General features: G+C 32.1%; 1 protein-coding gene across 4 annotated transcripts in view; it reads right to left on the reverse strand.

The window, feature by feature from the left end:
* Grik2 (glutamate ionotropic receptor kainate type subunit 2) overlaps positions 1–18,044 on the reverse strand; it is a 560,382-nt gene that overhangs the window by 109,723 nt on the left and 432,615 nt on the right. The window lies entirely within an intron of this gene.

Genomic DNA, 18,044 nt, shown 5'->3' on the forward strand with positions numbered 1-18,044 from the left:
GAGCAGTATAAAAATAAAAATGAAAAGAGAGGCTGGCTTTTTCTCATTTACTACGGTTCAAACCCAGAAATCATTTGAATTACATTTTAAGACAATCAAATCTAACTTTAAGAAATATCAGCATCCCTCATATAATTCAAACTGAAAACCTTTTCAAGTGTCAACTTCACATAGAAATTAATTTATGCTAATTAAAACCCAGACTTATTTGTAAAGTACTATAACTATTCAAATACATCATCCCCATAATTAAGTATAGTGTAATTAATAAACTAAAAATATTTTCCCCAAATCTCAAATTTAAAGCCACTCTTCTATAAAGAAAATTACTATATGTGCCTTCTATGAAAGTATATTTTTTAATCTTGCCATCAGTAAAGGTTATGTGAATATCTATCACTTCAGAGAGGCCAATTTTCTTCAAAAATCATCTTTCTGACCTTTTAAAATTCAGTAGATCAAACAATCATTTTTTTCTAATGCAGTTTTAGAACACACTTGTTTTGATAATCTATGCTTAACAAATGAAGGGTTAAACTGGCACAACACACACAAAGTAATAAAAACATTATGCTCTGATTTAGTATGTCTGAGTACACTTGGATTAGCTTTGTTCGTAGACATAGATGTTTTTATTTAAATTGCCTTTTATACTAGTAAGGATAGTTTATATAGTATATCTAAGCGAAATATATGTAAACATATGAATGTAATTTGAAAGCCATTCTTTTATGAAGCACACATATACACATGTATATATGTATGCATATATATGTATACATGTGTATATGTATATACACGTATGTATCTATTTATTTATTTAAGTTTTGTCTGTTGTACTGGGCTTGAACTCAGACTTTTGAACTCAGGGCCTTGAGTTTTTCACCCATTGCTGTCACTCTATCATTTGAGATATACCTCCAGTCTCACGGTCTAATTGGAGCTGGAGTCTCTGGGATTTTTCTGCATTGGTGATTTTTAATTTTGATCGTCATATTTGAGCCTCCTGATTAATTAGAATTACAGACTTTGGCCACCCACACCCAATGGGATTTATACCCACATATTTTCTTTAAAAATATTGCCAGTAAATAATTTAAAATGTCATAGTTCATGAGGAATAGTGTAATCTACTAGTTAGATTATGTGATTAGCATCTCAATTGCAGATCTGTAGCTCTCAACTACATGACGTGAGTTCCTTCATTTTAATTTTTGTATAATTAAAATATTATTTTCCTACTCCTGAAAATGTATTAACTTTAAACTATAGAGACCTAGTGGACAAAGGCTCTCAAAAGTAGAAATCTAACCTACAAAATCTACCTTGAATATTCAGTTTTTTCTTCCTGGTAATAATCAGGAAGCTTTGCCTCTGTCTCCCTTTGACTTATTGCTCTTCTCTCATTGGCAATTTGCCCCTTCCCCCAGGTTATTGAGCATGATTTTCAAGCAGTGTTCCAACATTGAACCATTTTCGCTTACTGGCCTTGCCAGTAAGCAGCTATGGAATGCTCTCTCTTTCATGCACTGGGACAGCTCATCTTCCAGTCTTCATTTCTAAGCTAAATTACCCTTTTCCTCTAAGGTTAGACATTTTTATTCCCACTATCCTCTTTATCTCCAGTATTTTACTTATATCTTAAAACTTTATTTCATTATGACCTGATTACTTCACTGTTACTACACAAAAACCTAAACTTCACCTGAATTTTAACAAATCAGAAGGAAATATTGCTTGAAATTTTACTCATTGAGGCTATGATTTTCTTTTGTTTTTTTTTTATCATGACCTTATTCTGCTTAATTACTTTGTTTTTGATACAGAAGTTTCTCATCTCATTTTATCCATTGGATTAAATTTTTTATGCATTGGAACGGGAAAATGCTTAACTTTCCAACTGAATCTATCTCAAAGAAATTAGACATAACCATTTCTAAAATGACTTTAAAAATAAAACAATCTAGTGTTTCTAGTGAGAAATACAAACCCTCTTAACATTACTTGCAACTTAATAGATTCAGCATTTCATAATCATATAAGTAAAGAGTGTTTGAAGACCATCAATCTTTTGGTACTTTTCTAAGTAATTAAAAAGTTCAAAATGTGATGTAAAATTTTCAACTATTACTTCTTCTATTTGAGCAAACAATCTTACTTTGATTGCTTGTTTGAGAAGGATTGAAGTAATTACTAAAAAATACTGCAGATTTCTTTTTTTTTTTTTTTTTTGGTTGGTCGTGGGGCTTGAATTCTGGGACTGGGCGCCCCTGTGCTCTTCAGCTCAAGGTGAGCGCTCTACCGCTTGAGCCACAGCACCACTTCCAGTTTTCTAATGGTTTACTGGAGATAAGAGTCTCACAGACTTTCCTGCCTGGGCTGGCTTTGAATTGCGATCCTCAGATCTCAGCTTCCTGAGTAGCTAGGATTACAGGCGTGAGCCACCAGCGCCAGGCTCTGCAGATTTCTTATGAGAAAGAAAAAAAAATGGTAACTTATTTCATCCAATTTTTAATAAACCAAGTGACATAATTTTGGGTGGAGAAACAAGATCCAGGTTAATTTCTACATATAAAAAGATTAAAAATGATAAAACAGTCTAGATTAGAACTCTTCACATAACTAGAAACCATTTTTATAGTCTTAGTATTTAAAATCAATCATTATTGCCACATGTTTTCATACATAGATGAGCAAGGCTGATTGATAGTCATGAAAATATTTGCATCTTTTACTTAGGCTTCAGAGCATGAGAGTGAATTTCATAGCTACTTTGATCGTAAATGAAAATAGACACAACTGGCACTGCATTTTAGGAATTGAATCTAGATCCTGACAGGGTAACTTTGTTTTTAGGGTGCAGTGTTCCTGTTAGTGAGTTTAACCCAGGAATGCTATGGAGAGGACCAACTATAAGAGCAGTCATACTAGGTAGTAAGGCAGATTACAATCAAATAAAAATAGGAAAAGAGCTCTGTGCAGGATTGCCAGGGCGTGAACAATTTGAACATATTCTTCTGTGTGACCTGTTGAAACTAATCTGTTCTGATAAGGTGGGAACAGACATTAAACAAGAGCTTCTCCCTTTGAAACGCAAGCATGCTTTCAACTGCAGGAGAGCTTAAAACAAGATGTGAAAAGGAGAGCTTTGGGCACTCCAGATAAAGTTAGCTTAAATAATAAACTATAAAAATAAGACATGAAATTATTACCTTAAGTCTGTGTCATACTTAATGATTATTCAACATCCGGCTATGTTATCTCATTTTGTATGATAACAAATGACCTAAGAACAGCACTGCTCTTAGGATTATTAGGTGATTTTGAATAGAATAATAACCTTGACAGGAGTCCACAAATGGTGAAGTCCAGGTCAATTGTGGAGGCTTCTGGGAAGCAACAATTTAGTCTCTTACTGTAATCCATCTTAGCAAGTCAATATTTTATCAACTTTCATAGAAAAACAAAAGGCTATTCATATGATGAATGCATTCCCTATGGATAGGGGTATAATAATTTCTAGTTTTCATGCCCTCTAATAACTATATAAGGGATTTCTCAGTATTTACTCAGAACACAATATTCTTTCTTTCCTATCTTTTAGCATATTAATATTCTGCACTTCTGAGAGCAAACTTATTAATACTGAGATACTTATAAACATCTTCACCATAACACACACATTATCAGATTACAAAAACTTTCTTTTATCCCAAGATAGGTCATATATGTATTAAGTGAATTAAGTGCTGATTTCTATTAAAAATATAACAAATGACTTTTTATTAGTCATCACATCAAAACCCTAATACTGAACAGTTTAAATACTACCATCAACTTATACATCATCCATAAACTTGAAATCCTTCAAGGATGTACAAACTCATCCAAAGGCTAAACGATTCCTACAGTATTATCATTTCTTTATTTCTTACCATTGCCAGCCATGTTTTAAATGTGGAGCATATTGAATAGAGTAGTTCTTCTTTTACTCTTTAAGAAAACAAGTTATCTCTTTGAATCCATGAAGAAATGCTGAAAGGGGCAGAAGCCTCAGAAATTTCAGTGAATTATCACTGAAATATTTGTAAAAATAAGTTAAGGGAATCAAGCTCAATGTCTTGAAAGAAGGGAGGAAAAATTTTCCAGGGTAGATTCTGTTTCAAATCTATATGTTTATAAGTGATTTTCTCTCAGAAAATAAATTGTAACAAGCCTAAAATGTCTTATATCAAATAATTATCAAGTGCAAGGTGACAAAACTTTAGAAAATGCACCATGTCATACACAGTGTTAGTTATCTTTCTAATATCCATATGGAAGACAGGGTTTGACCATGAGAAAACTTCTGAAAAATTATCTTTGCTGAGCTCAAGTTTAATCTGTGCTATTTTCTTTAATAATGTCATGAGAAACCCAAAATATTGAAATCATTTTTAAGTGTTGTTCTATCTTGTTATAACTCAAATAATTGTGTCTTTTCAGTAGCCTATCCCACTAACATACCAAATGATTATGAGAAATTGTTCTAGGGATGATTTGCTCCTAATTGGCAAGTAGAATTTCACCTATGTTTTGTCTGCTTGACCAATTTTCTTTATTTTTTAAATTAATTCTAAACAGTTACTATTCAGAATTTATTATGATTAATACTCAATAGTTTTTACAGCTTAAGTAGACATAAATGACCTCCTTGCAGAAAAAATGCCTGATATTCAATACCAGCTATTATATATCATATATTCAATATATGATATTATATTGTCAAATATAATATAGATGATAATATAATAATATAACATATGATATTTGGGGCTGGGAAGGTGGCTCAGTGGTAGAGCGCTTACCTTGCATGCATGAGGCCCTGGGTTCGATTCCTCAGCACCACATAAGCAAAAAGAAAAAAGCCGGAAGTGGCGCTGTGGCTCAAGTGGTAGAGCACTAGCCTTGAACTGAAGAGCTGAGGGACAGCGCCCAGGCCCAGAGTTCAGGCCTCACGACCGGACCTAATATATATACATATATATATGATATCATATATTGTTATATATGACAAAAATATATACAAAAATATTCCCTCTCAGTACTTTAAAATTTTACACTCTAAAAAGTAGTTTTAGCTGAGCCACAATTGGCTCACACCCATAATCCTAACTTTTCAGGAGGCTCAAATCCAATAATAGATGTTCATCAGAAGCCCCAGCAGGAAAGTCCATGAGATTCTTTTCTCCAATTAACCACTAGAAAACTGGAATTGTAGTAGTAGAGTATTGGCCTTAAGTACAAAAGCTCAGGAACAGCGTCCAGAGACTGAGTTCAAGCTACATGGCCAACACACACACACACACACACACACACACACACACACACACACACACGTGCACGCACACACACACTCGCACATGTGCACACACACACACGCACACACACAGACACACAGACACATATACACACACATACATACACCAAGTAGTTCTCCATGCATTGGAATATAAGACAAAAATTATCATATACAATTTTTTAACAGGGCATATCTTACGTATTTTAAGAATTTGATTTTTAATTGTATATGTAATTCAACAGTAGATACTTGCCTAGCATATGGAAAGCCCTGGGTTTGACTCTCAGCTTTCCAAAAAAATTAATTAGCAGTAACAATAATAGTGATAATAATAAGTTGCAATTGTAGACAACTCTGAGAAAAATAACCCCTCAACACAATTAACTCTAGGTGTTCCAAATCATTAATGAGCAGGGTAATAGTTAAGGTTGTGCTTTGTATGCTCAGATGTAAAAGACTAGATAATGTAAAATGATATGGTGATGTTTTCAAGTTGGATGGAGTTAACCTATGGTTAGGAAAGAATGGAAGGCACAAAACAGGAAATACGATTATATGAACAATAAAGCACAAATTAACAACCTAGGAAGACAATTTTCTATAAAAGAAATACAATTTGATGTATGTAGATTTGATCCAATTAAACACATCACCAGGCTTCAGAATTAAGGGTCATTTATGCTCAGGTCAGGATCCCATTTTAAACACTGGGGCTCTATATTAACCTTGAACACTATATATTAACCATTATACTGTACATTTCTAAACACTCCCATATCCCAAAACTGTAGTGTCAATAGAGTGTTCATCCAGCCTTCATCAAGAAGTTTTTGATTCTCTTATCCACATCTCTCTGTCTATGCTATTAGGCAAGACTTCTCAAACTTTAGTCTTCTTTAGTGCTCTTTGATCAATACTCGGCAATAACTCACTATTCCTTCCCATTCAGTTCTAACCTCTTCTGCCTAATATTCAAGACTTAAGTAAGCTGTCAGACATCATGGTCTCTATGAAACCCTAACAGTATATTATAATTTATTTAAACAAAGCAATAAACCTCACATATGATATTTATACCAACACCTGAAGTAGAATACAGATTGGCTGTTTCTTTACCCATGTAGACATACTCTTCCATTACGGATAATTAATTCATACCCTACTTATATATTAAAGTCAAATTTACCTGTTGAATGATAAACCCTTTAGCAGAAGAGCAAATGCTATATCCTTCTTTTGAAATTGTATCTCCATTACTATCCACTAACCATCATTTTCTTCATGTTTAATGCCTAATTTACTTAATTTTTTTTGTGATAACAGACTTTTTAAGTGAGGAAATATGTTATTATATTTTATACTTTGTCCAGCCTGAGAAAAATACTGAGCACAGAAGAAGTTTTCAGTAGTAGTGTTATATATGTACCTGGTATAGATAGAAAAATACAATCTTTTTTTTCACAAAACGTACTTTTTTCAGTGAAATTAAGAATACATGGTGTTAGTGGATGTAGAGGATTCAGAAAATGGTTACTTTCTTAGAAAATGACTATAATCATAATATTGCTTTTTAAAAAACAATGCACAGAAATTTCTTAATTGTTATGCAGAAGCATTGTAGTTTGTACAATTATTATAAAAATGTATCTGTTCTTCATTTCCATTTTATCAAGCAAGTAGAGTGTGTGCATCTTGATAGCTAGTCAATATTTAACATTTAGCAAAAGCAGTATTTGTCTTCATTCCCTGTACTCCCTGTCTGTCTAGTTGCCACATTTATGTAATCTCCTTCCTGAACATAATTACTTCCTACACTATGAATGGAATAAGTACTATTGCCTTGTATAATAAAACATACTCAGAATCACACCACTTCTACATTTTTACCTAGTTAAAATCTTTCTTTACACAATAAACAAAAATGCCTACAAAAATATAGAGTTAAACATAAGCATTTTTATTAAGTATGAATTTCCTCAGAAGAATGCTTGGATAGTTCTACAATATGGCTGGTTTACAAACTTTACATAATAGATGTATTTCTTCCAGTACTTCCAGTACACAAATAATGTTAAGAACTTCACACAATTGTTGGATTGATGACTTCTGTGCAAACAGGATGAAAAAAGTGGGTGAAAGATATTTTCTAGTGTACCAAAAAAAGAAACAAGAAATTAGATGTGGTGAATGGACATTCCAAGAAACAACAAATCTCTTCTGAAATGCAGGAGTAGGAACAATAGTACCCACCCCTGTTAGTGGGATCTTGGCAGGGAATGAAAGCATTGCTTCTTAAAGTGAAGGGAGAGAAAGAAGCCATAGTCATTATTCAGCTCTTTCAAGCACAGCTTTCCCACCATTGCTAATCATTGTTGATAACATGATCCTTGAGCATGAATTAAAAAGGAGCACGTAAATACTGGGAACTGACAGGGATGAAGAACTGCCTTTGCATCCTTGGCAATGCTAAGTGCTAAGAGCTGAACCTGCAGTTAGAGAGCCTATTGTATTGTAATAACAATACAAATAGTAATGATAATTAGTAATAATAATAATAAAATTTTCAAAAACCTAGTTTGAGCTATACTTCCTGGCATTGTCTGAAGGGCTTAAAGTGATTGTATAAGTCAATTAGAAGCCCTGGGAATTATAAAATTAATAGTTATGAATAGAATGCATTACTACATGTAATCTTATCTATGATGTCATTTTCTCCCTCTTTTTTTCTGTCATTTGTATAATAAAGCAAAGCACTCAAATTTTCTTCCCTTGAAAATTGATCATTTTGTTCCCTATTTTTATTTATTCTCTTATGATTCCCACCATGAAAACAAAGAATGCTTTGTGAAGAGTTTGGATGAGAGCATCATTTGAATTGGTTTAAAGGTCAGATTCAACATTCTTGGGAATGAAGGCTTCTACTGATCAGAAGTAAATGAGAGAGGGGGAAGGGCACTGCTACAAATATTTAATTGCATAAAATATTTCAAATATCCAATTCAAATATCTAATTCAAATATCTAAACAAATCCATTTGTTATAATTAATTGCTTGTAAGTTTAAAGGATGTCAAGCATAAAATTTAATTAAACTGCACCTAATAAAACAGGCTGAAACTGTAACAATTTCACTAAAACTCTCAATATAAGGAAAGGAAAGATCATATTAGAATCTATTTGATCATATTATAATCTATTTATTTTCCTAAAACAATAAATAAACTAAAATGAAGTATTCTGTGTTACACTGTATAGTTTATGGGACTCAAAATTTATGCTCTCTTAAAGGTTAAATTATTTTAAAGGGCTTCTAAAGAAAGAAAAAAATTAAAAGCTAATAAGCTAAAACCAATGAATGAACTAAATCCGAATATGTAATTAAATATTACCAGGAAGCAGATTTCCTCTGATAGTTGCTAAGTACATTGTTAACTATGTGTGATAAAATCCTACAGGTTCAAGATTTTAAACCTCGAACTTTGCTTCTAATTGTGAAAGGTAAAGTCCACTGAAGGCCGCGTTTGGTTGGATAAATCTAAAGTTCCTGTTGTATGTGGGATGTCGCCCAATGCTGATATCTTGGTTTCATTTCTCTGACTAAAAGTAAGTATGGATTATTTTGCTTTATTTATGTCATAAGTTTCTCCTGAGTATATGTTAAACATTTTAGTATCAAATAGGGACCTGGAATTTTATATATTACTTTATTTGAAATAGAATTTACTCTTTTTACTAGTTATATAATTCAGTTTAAAAGTCATAATGCACCTAAAGTATTTATATACCATTCTTGTCATTCCTGAAATTAAATCTGCCTGTATGAGAGTTCTAATAGAACTTATAACTTTATATTAGTAAGGAGTGGAATCTCAACATCTCATTTTACTGTTATGTAGAATATTTCTGTTCTGTAACATTTTTATATATTTATTTATACTTTGGCTTTCAAATCATCCAGATTATCTTCAGAACTGTATCCAGCAGCTCCATTGCCTTTACATTAAAAGTCATTGCATTCTTTTCACATTCTTATCAAGACTTTTGTCATTTGGTTCTGCACTTGATGTGTCATGCTTTTGTTTCTATCTGGATAGCTATGCAACAAATTCTTGGGGCTGGGAAGGTGTCTCAGTGGCTTGAGGCCCTGGGTTCAATTCCTCAGCACCACATAAGCAGGAAATAAAAAACCAGAAGTGACGCTGTGGCTCAAGTGGTAGAGCGCTAACCTTGAGCTGAAGAGTAAGGGACAGTGCCCAGGTCCAGAGTTCAAGCCCCATGAATGACAAATAATAATAATAATAATAATAATAATAATAATAATAATAATAATAATAATAATAATAATAATAATAATAATAAATTTTAGAAATTCTTTTTTAATAATAAATGAGGAAAATCATAATTTAAATAATTGTTTGTTAGGCTACTGCATCCTAGTGTAGACTAATATTTCCTAGGCTTGTAAACCAAAGTATCAGCAGGTAACAGGTAAGTAACAGAGCTGAAATTACAAATAAAAATCACTATTATCTTCATCTAATGTTTAGATATAGACAAACGTGAATAGAATCACAGCTGTTGTAGGCAGTGCTTGGTACTGAAATGCCAGCAATGCATTTTTCAGCCTTCTTTGTGAGCCTACTGTGCAGATTTGTTCCCTTTTGGAGACTGTGCCTTTTAGCCTGCAGCCTCTGGATAGACTAATTTGCTCGTACTTAGTACTTTCCTATGCACATTTTTTCTTTGCAAGACTAAATATAAGATCTTCTATTTAGATTACATATACCTTAGATTTGTATTTTTTCACACTTCTTAGAATGAATACTCAAAATTTTAGGAGTAAATGCTTTTACTCCCAGAGGGGCATCTGAGCTAATTCTATTATGTGGTAGTGAATAGTGCTGTAATGAACATAGTGGTGCTAATGGCTTTAAAATGTAAACTTTTGGGTAGAACTTCACTATTGCTTTCCAATATGACTGGACATGTTTACATTCATGCCAACAATATATTAGGGCTCCCTTTTACCCACATCCATATCACCATGTCATTATTTGTATTCTTGATTATGATTTGTATTCTTGATTTTTTATTATAACTGGGGTAAGGTGAAATCTCATTGTGGTTTTGATTTGAATTTCTTTTATGGTTAAATATGTTGAGCATTTCTTACAATGGAATTTTACTCATCCATTAGGAAAAAATTATGTTGCATCATTTGCAAAGAAATTGAAGGACCTGGAGAATATTATGTAAAAGTGAAGTAAGTCAGGCCCAAAGACAAAAAAAGTTGCATGCTTTCTCCCACATGTAGAAGCTGGAATTGGTTTATAGATACATAAGGAAATACCTTGGGAGATATACAAATGGACAAAATATATTTTTGAATTACAGTAGATTTAGAGGAGAACTCATATGATATAATTCCTTAAAAGGCAAATCACAGTTCAACAAAATACACACCAGAAAACTAGTACTTTATAGGGGTAGGATAGGGGCAAGGAGAAGGGAGAAGACAAGTGAAGAGAAAATAAGGAAGAAAACGAAGAAACAAATTCAATCTATATCTTACCAAATTATGAAAGTGAGGGAAAGGATGGGTTGGGAGGGATGGGTAAGAATGATAATAGTGATCACATTGATCACTGCTTTGTTGAATGGTAACTCCTTTGCACAACTACTTAAAACAGTAACAAAAAACAATTTAAATAAAAAACACATACATATATTTGAACATAAAATATAACTTTATGATAATATGCCAAAGAATTGAATAGTATTATTCAATGCCCTTCAAACAGATGTCCTAGAATAGAAATGAAAAAAAAAAAACATTTTCAGTTTCTTTCTCAAAAAACTAGGTTTTTGAGATATTTATCTTTATTGTTTTGTACCACAAAATGTCTGGCTACCTTATATTTCAGTTCAAAATACAATTACTACTTTTACTTGCTCTACTTTGTAGTATCTTTACTTGCTATATTATGCAGAATACTTATCCTTAAAGCTATCATTGCCTAAAACTTTTTTAAAATTTTATTTTATTGTAAAGATGCTATTACAGAGGAACTAAATTACATGAGTAAGTAATGAATACATTTGTCATCCAGCATTGTTACCCCCTTCTTTGTCTTTCTCCTATTATTCCTTACTTCCCCCTATAGCTTTATTTTTTATTATTTTTATTTTTTGCCAATCCTGGGACTTTAACTCAGGGCCTGGGCACTGTCCCTGAGCTTCTTTTTCTTTTTACTCAAGGCTAGCATTCCACAACTTGAGGCCCAGTAACATGTCCTGGTTTTTGTGTGTATGTGGTACTGAGGAATCAAACACAAGCCTTCCTGCTTGCTAGGCAAGCACTCTACCACTAAGCCACATTCTGATGCCTAATGCTTTTGAAAGAGACTCTTATCTGAAAACTAAAAGCAAAAGGACTGGAACCATGGCTTAAGTGGTGGAACATTCATTTAATAAGTATAAGGCTCTGAGTTCAAGTCCCAATAACCATAACTTTATGATACCCGGTACCATATTTTTTATTACAATAAATACAAAGTATTTTCATATATAAGGTAAATATATGATATATTATAATGCATGACTTAATATCATTAGTAAAACTGGATTTGTCAAAGGTTTGCTTTCAGATCATAATTGATAAAAATAAAACATGTATTCCATGATTCTCCCCCACACTCACTTTTCAATGTGTTTTTAAAAGTATTATTGCATGTAGGAAACGCTTTCTTTCCTCAGTGAGCCTTTCAGCTAGCATAATAAAAAATAACTCAATTTAAAAATCAAGTTCTAAACAGATTGTCCTAAAATTGAAGATTTCAAATGAAAATCAATTTTTTTAATTTAATGAGTGAATTTAACATATTCCTAGAAAAGAAATATTACAAATTATAACAATTATAATCTGAGGAGAGTTTAATATAAAACATTGAAGGTTGTAACTTCATATAATAGATGTGGTAGAATATTGTGAATCTTTTCACATTGGCAAATGAGCTGTGGTAGTAACTCCATGAGCACAGATGCCTGTTCATTCTTGTTACAGCTGATTTAATCTATAGTGAGTGTGTACACTGAAGATGAAAATTTTAAATGAATTCACACACTAATAATACAATACTCCACACCATGATATCAGTAGATTGCGTGGTTGTGAAGCAACTGGAATAGCAAAATAACAGGTTAATAGGAAACTCACTGGCCAAAAGCATTGGGGGAAAGTTCAGTTAAACAAATTCAGTTGTCTTTATTTGTAGAGCTTTTCATTTATTATTTGTACTCTTGTCCTTCTGATGATCTGTGACTACTGAGTTCTTTTCCAACCTAGAAATAGTCTGTCTTGTAATATGTTGTAATATATGCTGAATCATTTATATTGTATAAGCATTATGGAGGCATCATAGAAAGAAATGGCATCTATGAAGATTTGTGGTACACATAAGTTGGCATGTCCCTTTTGAATTGAAAATCCTTTTTTGCCTAGTCCTGAGCTATACTCATTTTTCCTTTTTCTTTTTTTTTTTTCTTTTTTGTCCATCATGGGGCTTGAACTCTGTGCCTGGGCACTGTTCCTCAGCTCTTCAGCTCAAGGCTAGCACTTGAGACACATCACCACTTCCGGTTTTCTGGCAGTTAATTGGAGATAATAGTTTCACAGCCTTTCCTGCCTGGGCTGGAAAGTGTTACTCTCCTTTCCCTTAAATATATGACAGACAGACAGAAAGACAGACAGACAGATGAACAGACAGATGATATAGATACGATATATGTATACATATATATATATAAATAGATGGATGACAGATATGTGATAAAGAGACAGATTATATGTATCCATGATAGAGAGATAAGAGATAAAAGAAGGGAAAAAGTAAAGAAGGGCAGGAAGAAACAGAAAGGAGAGAAAAAAGGAGAGAGCATGAGAAAAGAAAGACGAGAGGAAAGGACATAGAGGTATGATTTAAAAAACCTCTTCCTATTGCCTTTTGAGAATCAGTCTTCCAACTATATTTCTAATTCTGAATTGAGAAAACTTTCTTTCATAGCTTGATGCAAATTAGAACATTTAAATGACCCTAAAATCTGGCAAATGTATAAACCAAAGCTTCTTTCAATCCCATAGATAAATGATTACAATTATATCATGGAACAATATATAACATTGTGCTAAATTTAAGCAAACTACACATTATTTATTAATTAACCTGGATATTGTTTAATTGGAATTGGTCACCTAAAAAGTTACCAGAATTACAGTATAACATGCAAAAATTATTTACATGAAATGTAATAATATGCTGTTGAACATATTATTAAGTAGATCTCAATGGATTAGAAGAAGTTAATGAAATGGTAATGGTGATTATCTCCAGTTTCATATTTTGAAAAAAATTAAATTGTGAATAAATAACTAAAAGCAATAAAAGTGAGTATCTTTAAAGTTTAGACCTTCCTGCTGATTAATATTCAAACTTTAAATAAAATTAAAACTAAACTTCATCAATATGCACATTCCTATTCTAAGTATTATTTTAAAGAAAATCTGAGTCATGAGGGCAGAATAAAACTTATTTACTTATTTTACTCAAATTGTACTTGTTATTAAAGGATTTAAATATATTTATTATAATCATTGATCAGACAAGCTATATGGAGAAAAATAAATATACTGTTGGTGATAAAATTCTAGAAAAGAAATGAAAAATTCTATTCTCAAAACTAAATACCCAATTTTTACACTGAATTATATTAAGAGTGGCTTTAAATTGAGAATATTAAGGAAAGTGGATCATAAATCATGGTGAAAATAAACTTGTTCTATAAATTTGTTCCTTATAAGTTAGCTATTTGTTTGCAAATGGAGTACCAAACATTAAAAATTAGATATGTTGCAGTAAGTATCAGCACCATTCACATATCAAAATTTCTCTCTTAGACTTACAGATTGGAAGTAAATGGTTATCTTGCAATACCCTTGCTAAGGATTTTAAAATCAGTCAGTCCAGAATTAAAAGGCTCAAGGCAGACTGCCGATCAGTCAGCTGGTCATGTGGTATCTATTACTGAAAAATGAAACAGACTATGCCTCTTTAAAAAAAATAAAAATAAAATGGACACCCAGAGCAAAAGATGTTATCAACAAGAATGTGAATCTAGCATTGGAAAAGTAACATTAAATATTTTTATCATCACTTGGTGAATTGATTTAAATTATTTAGTTAAAATGTGATTGGCTGGCTTATACAAAATTATCAAATGTCATCAACTATAAACATGCAAGGCACTTAAGTTTTTATTCTTTGGCTAACTAAAAGTTTTAACTATAAAAACTTATAAGAACACATTCACTACACTTAATAATTGATATACTTCCTATTTTTTGGACTGGAAATGTCTTGAAAATACACAAGGTGGCATAAAACAAATCAGTAAAATATTTTAAAACTACATGTATGTTCTGTATAATGGTTTAGGCCCTAATACAATTATGGCATATTTGGAAATCATTTCATTTTGAACTAAACTATCCATATTAAGAACCATCAAAAATTCTTGACAAGTAGAAAATTTGAAATATCTTTGTAATATTTTTCTTTTCCTTCCTTTCTTTCTTCTTTTTTTTTCTTTCTTTCTTTCTTTCTGCCATTCCTGGGGCTTAAACTCAGGGCCTGGGCACTGTCATTGAGCTTCTGCTCAAGGATAGTGCTCTACCACTTGAGCCACAATCCTACTCCCAGATTTTTCTGAGTGGTTTATTGGAGATGAGAGTCTCAGAGACTTTACTACCAGGGCTGTCTTTGAAACATGATCCTCAGATCTCAGCCTCCTGAGTAACTAGGATTACAGGTGTGAGCCATTGTCTCCCACCTCACTGAAAATTGAAATAGAAATAAGTATATTTTTCAAGAAGTATATGTTTCAATGAACATGCACTTCTCTTTTGGATCTCAATCTACAGGAATTTTTTTACTATGTTTTACTTTTTTTTTTAAAAAAAATCACTTTAGAAATACAAGCTTCCAAAACATCTCTGCAGTCTAGTTACTTATTAAATTTATATTGATAGACATCTCCCAACACCCCCATTCTCAATATCAATAAAGTAAGGGAAGCAGGGAAACACTTACCTAGTTTTATTATGTTAAGATAATATTCAGGTGCATATTCTGAACCAACTTAGATGACAGTTGTAGCCCTATTTTGGTTATAATGTTTATCATGCCAGTAACATTGAAAACCTACAATTTCACCTTTGCTTCAAATATCAAGTTCATTAATTTAATAGAAAAATATATTGTAAATTTATTCACTTCATTTTTATCATCTCAAGTGCAGTAAAAAGCAGGAGTATAAGGAGATAGAAAATGCTTTCAAATAAATAAGTTAAGATCATGCATCTTTCTTTAGAAAGATTAGGAAACTAAGGAATATCCAGGCTAAGGGTGGAAAACAATAGTTACTCCTATTTAAGTTATGAGATATTGGAAATGAAAGACTGTTTTAGTCCCATAGGCATCAATTGAAATATAACTATCTAATCACTAGAGTTTTAAACTGTAGATGTAGAAAATTTTTTCATTAGCAACTTCCTAAAAGTATGAACTTAATTTCTGTGCTTCCAAACAAAATTTCAAAACTAGGTGTAAAGCCAATACATTTCTAAAAGTAATAATTTCACTTTTTCAGTGTCCCTAATTATGCAAGGATTAAATAGACATATTTAAAACATTACACATTGAATATCAATTGGGTAACATGTATTGTTTTACTAATTTGTACACAAAACAGGTGTTATCAAGGACTTTCTACCCATATATATTAAAAACTCTCCCTACCATTGAAGAGATCCATAATATTTTCTCTAACAAAAATCCCTCCCTCTCTCTCTTGCTCTATTCAACAGGATTGATATGAAAACAATTTAACTTGAATGATGTAATTATGTAATGGAATGTAAAAAATTATAGCAATTGAGGTGTTGTGACATGCTCTAATGAATGAAATTGTACTGGTTGATGACACTGTATTTCCCACTCATTAATTATTTGGATAGAGTGCATTACTTAATATGAAGAAATAAAGTCATAAGTTACTATTAAAATTTGTCTCTACATTGTCATTTAATATTGATAATTCTCTCACAAACATGATAAATAGAAATAAAGTAATTCTAAGTAACACAATTCTCAAAAAAAAAAACCCTTCATAATGTAGTTCCACTTTTCACTTTACACAGCTAATAAATTTTAGGAAAAGAAAGTTAGGATTCCTTGGGAATAGGACCATAAGGCAACTGATTTACTAAATTTTAAACTTCCTTATTTTTAGGCTAATGAAAATTACATGCTTATTGTTGTAAGTAATAAGATAAACAGAGTCTACTCCTTCAATATGCAATTTGAAATAAAAGCTTTGGCCTTTTAACTAGACATTATAACATATTTTCCAAAGAACTCCTAAAAAAGAGCCAGGCACTTATGTCTCACACCTGTATTCCTTAGCTACTGAGGAGCCTGAGAGCTGAGGATTGTGGTTTTGAAGTATACCCCAAGCAGATAAACCTGAGAGACTCTTATCTCCAGCAAAAAGCTGGAAGTGAAGGTGACACTCAAGAGAAAAAGTGAAAGCCTTGAGGGAAAAAAGTCAAGCAAAATTATGAGGCCCTGTGTAGCCATTGATTTTTTTCAAGGTAATATTAAATTATGAAGACTTTTTAGATTTTAGGTGAACTGAAACTTGATAAAATGTCACAGGTGACCATTTTACTAGTGACTAGGAAAAAGCAGAAGTGCATCTGTGTTTAGAGAACTGGTAGAGACTAACTGTGAGGCAGTTTCTTATAGGCATTTCAGAGTAATCTGCAGCTGTTAGGAAAAGTTACCTAGAAACAAGGAAATCTGCATCACTTGCTAATAGTCATGTGTGGTTTTTGTTATCTTGTTGGGTTTTAAAGTGTATCTCAAAAAATTCTTCACATCAACAAACAAAAAATAGATTAAGTAAAAAGAGAAAGAACCAAATAAATCTTTATGAGCTTAAGTTTTGGTTAAGTCACATCTCAGCCTGAATTAGACAATAGAAAATGAAGAAGAGATCGTCTGTCAACTGCCAAAAAAGGAAAAGTTAATATCTAAATATTTCTAAAAAATGTATTTTTACAGAGTTTAAGCCCCTCAACTGGCCAAATCTATCTATCGATCGATCCACAGATAGATATTTAAAGGCAATTGTGTTTCATGAAGACAGTGTGCATGTTGCATGCATTTGTGTGTGTGTATACATTTTCATAGGAGTTCTGATTACATATTCCTTAAAAATTCATTATGAACAGAAGTGATATCCTTTTCTGTGGTAAGAAATTGAACTGATGGTCTTGAGTATTCTAAGCAGGTAATCTACCAAGCTATATGCTCAAACGAAGTGCCATTTTGGTAGGAAAAAAAGTAACAATTAGTATGCATTAAATTGCAAGTATTTAATTTCAAATGTTTAGCATTACTCAATTGCTTAGTGTAATCCCAAACAGAATGCATTGTTAAAATTTGTTTCTGTGATTTACTGAGAGAGACACTGTTTAACTTCGAATTGGAAACAATTGTCACAGAGTGACCATAGTTGACAGAAGTTCTTTGGTCACAATATTTATTAATTATACACACCTAATCACATCTAAGAGAGGGTTAGTT

This window comes from Dipodomys merriami, unplaced genomic scaffold (genome assembly GCF_024711535.1).
Source record: "Dipodomys merriami isolate MVZ:Mamm:240054 unplaced genomic scaffold, mDipMer1.0.p SCAF_8, whole genome shotgun sequence".
In the NCBI taxonomy this organism is placed as follows: domain Eukaryota; kingdom Metazoa; phylum Chordata; class Mammalia; order Rodentia; family Heteromyidae; genus Dipodomys; species Dipodomys merriami.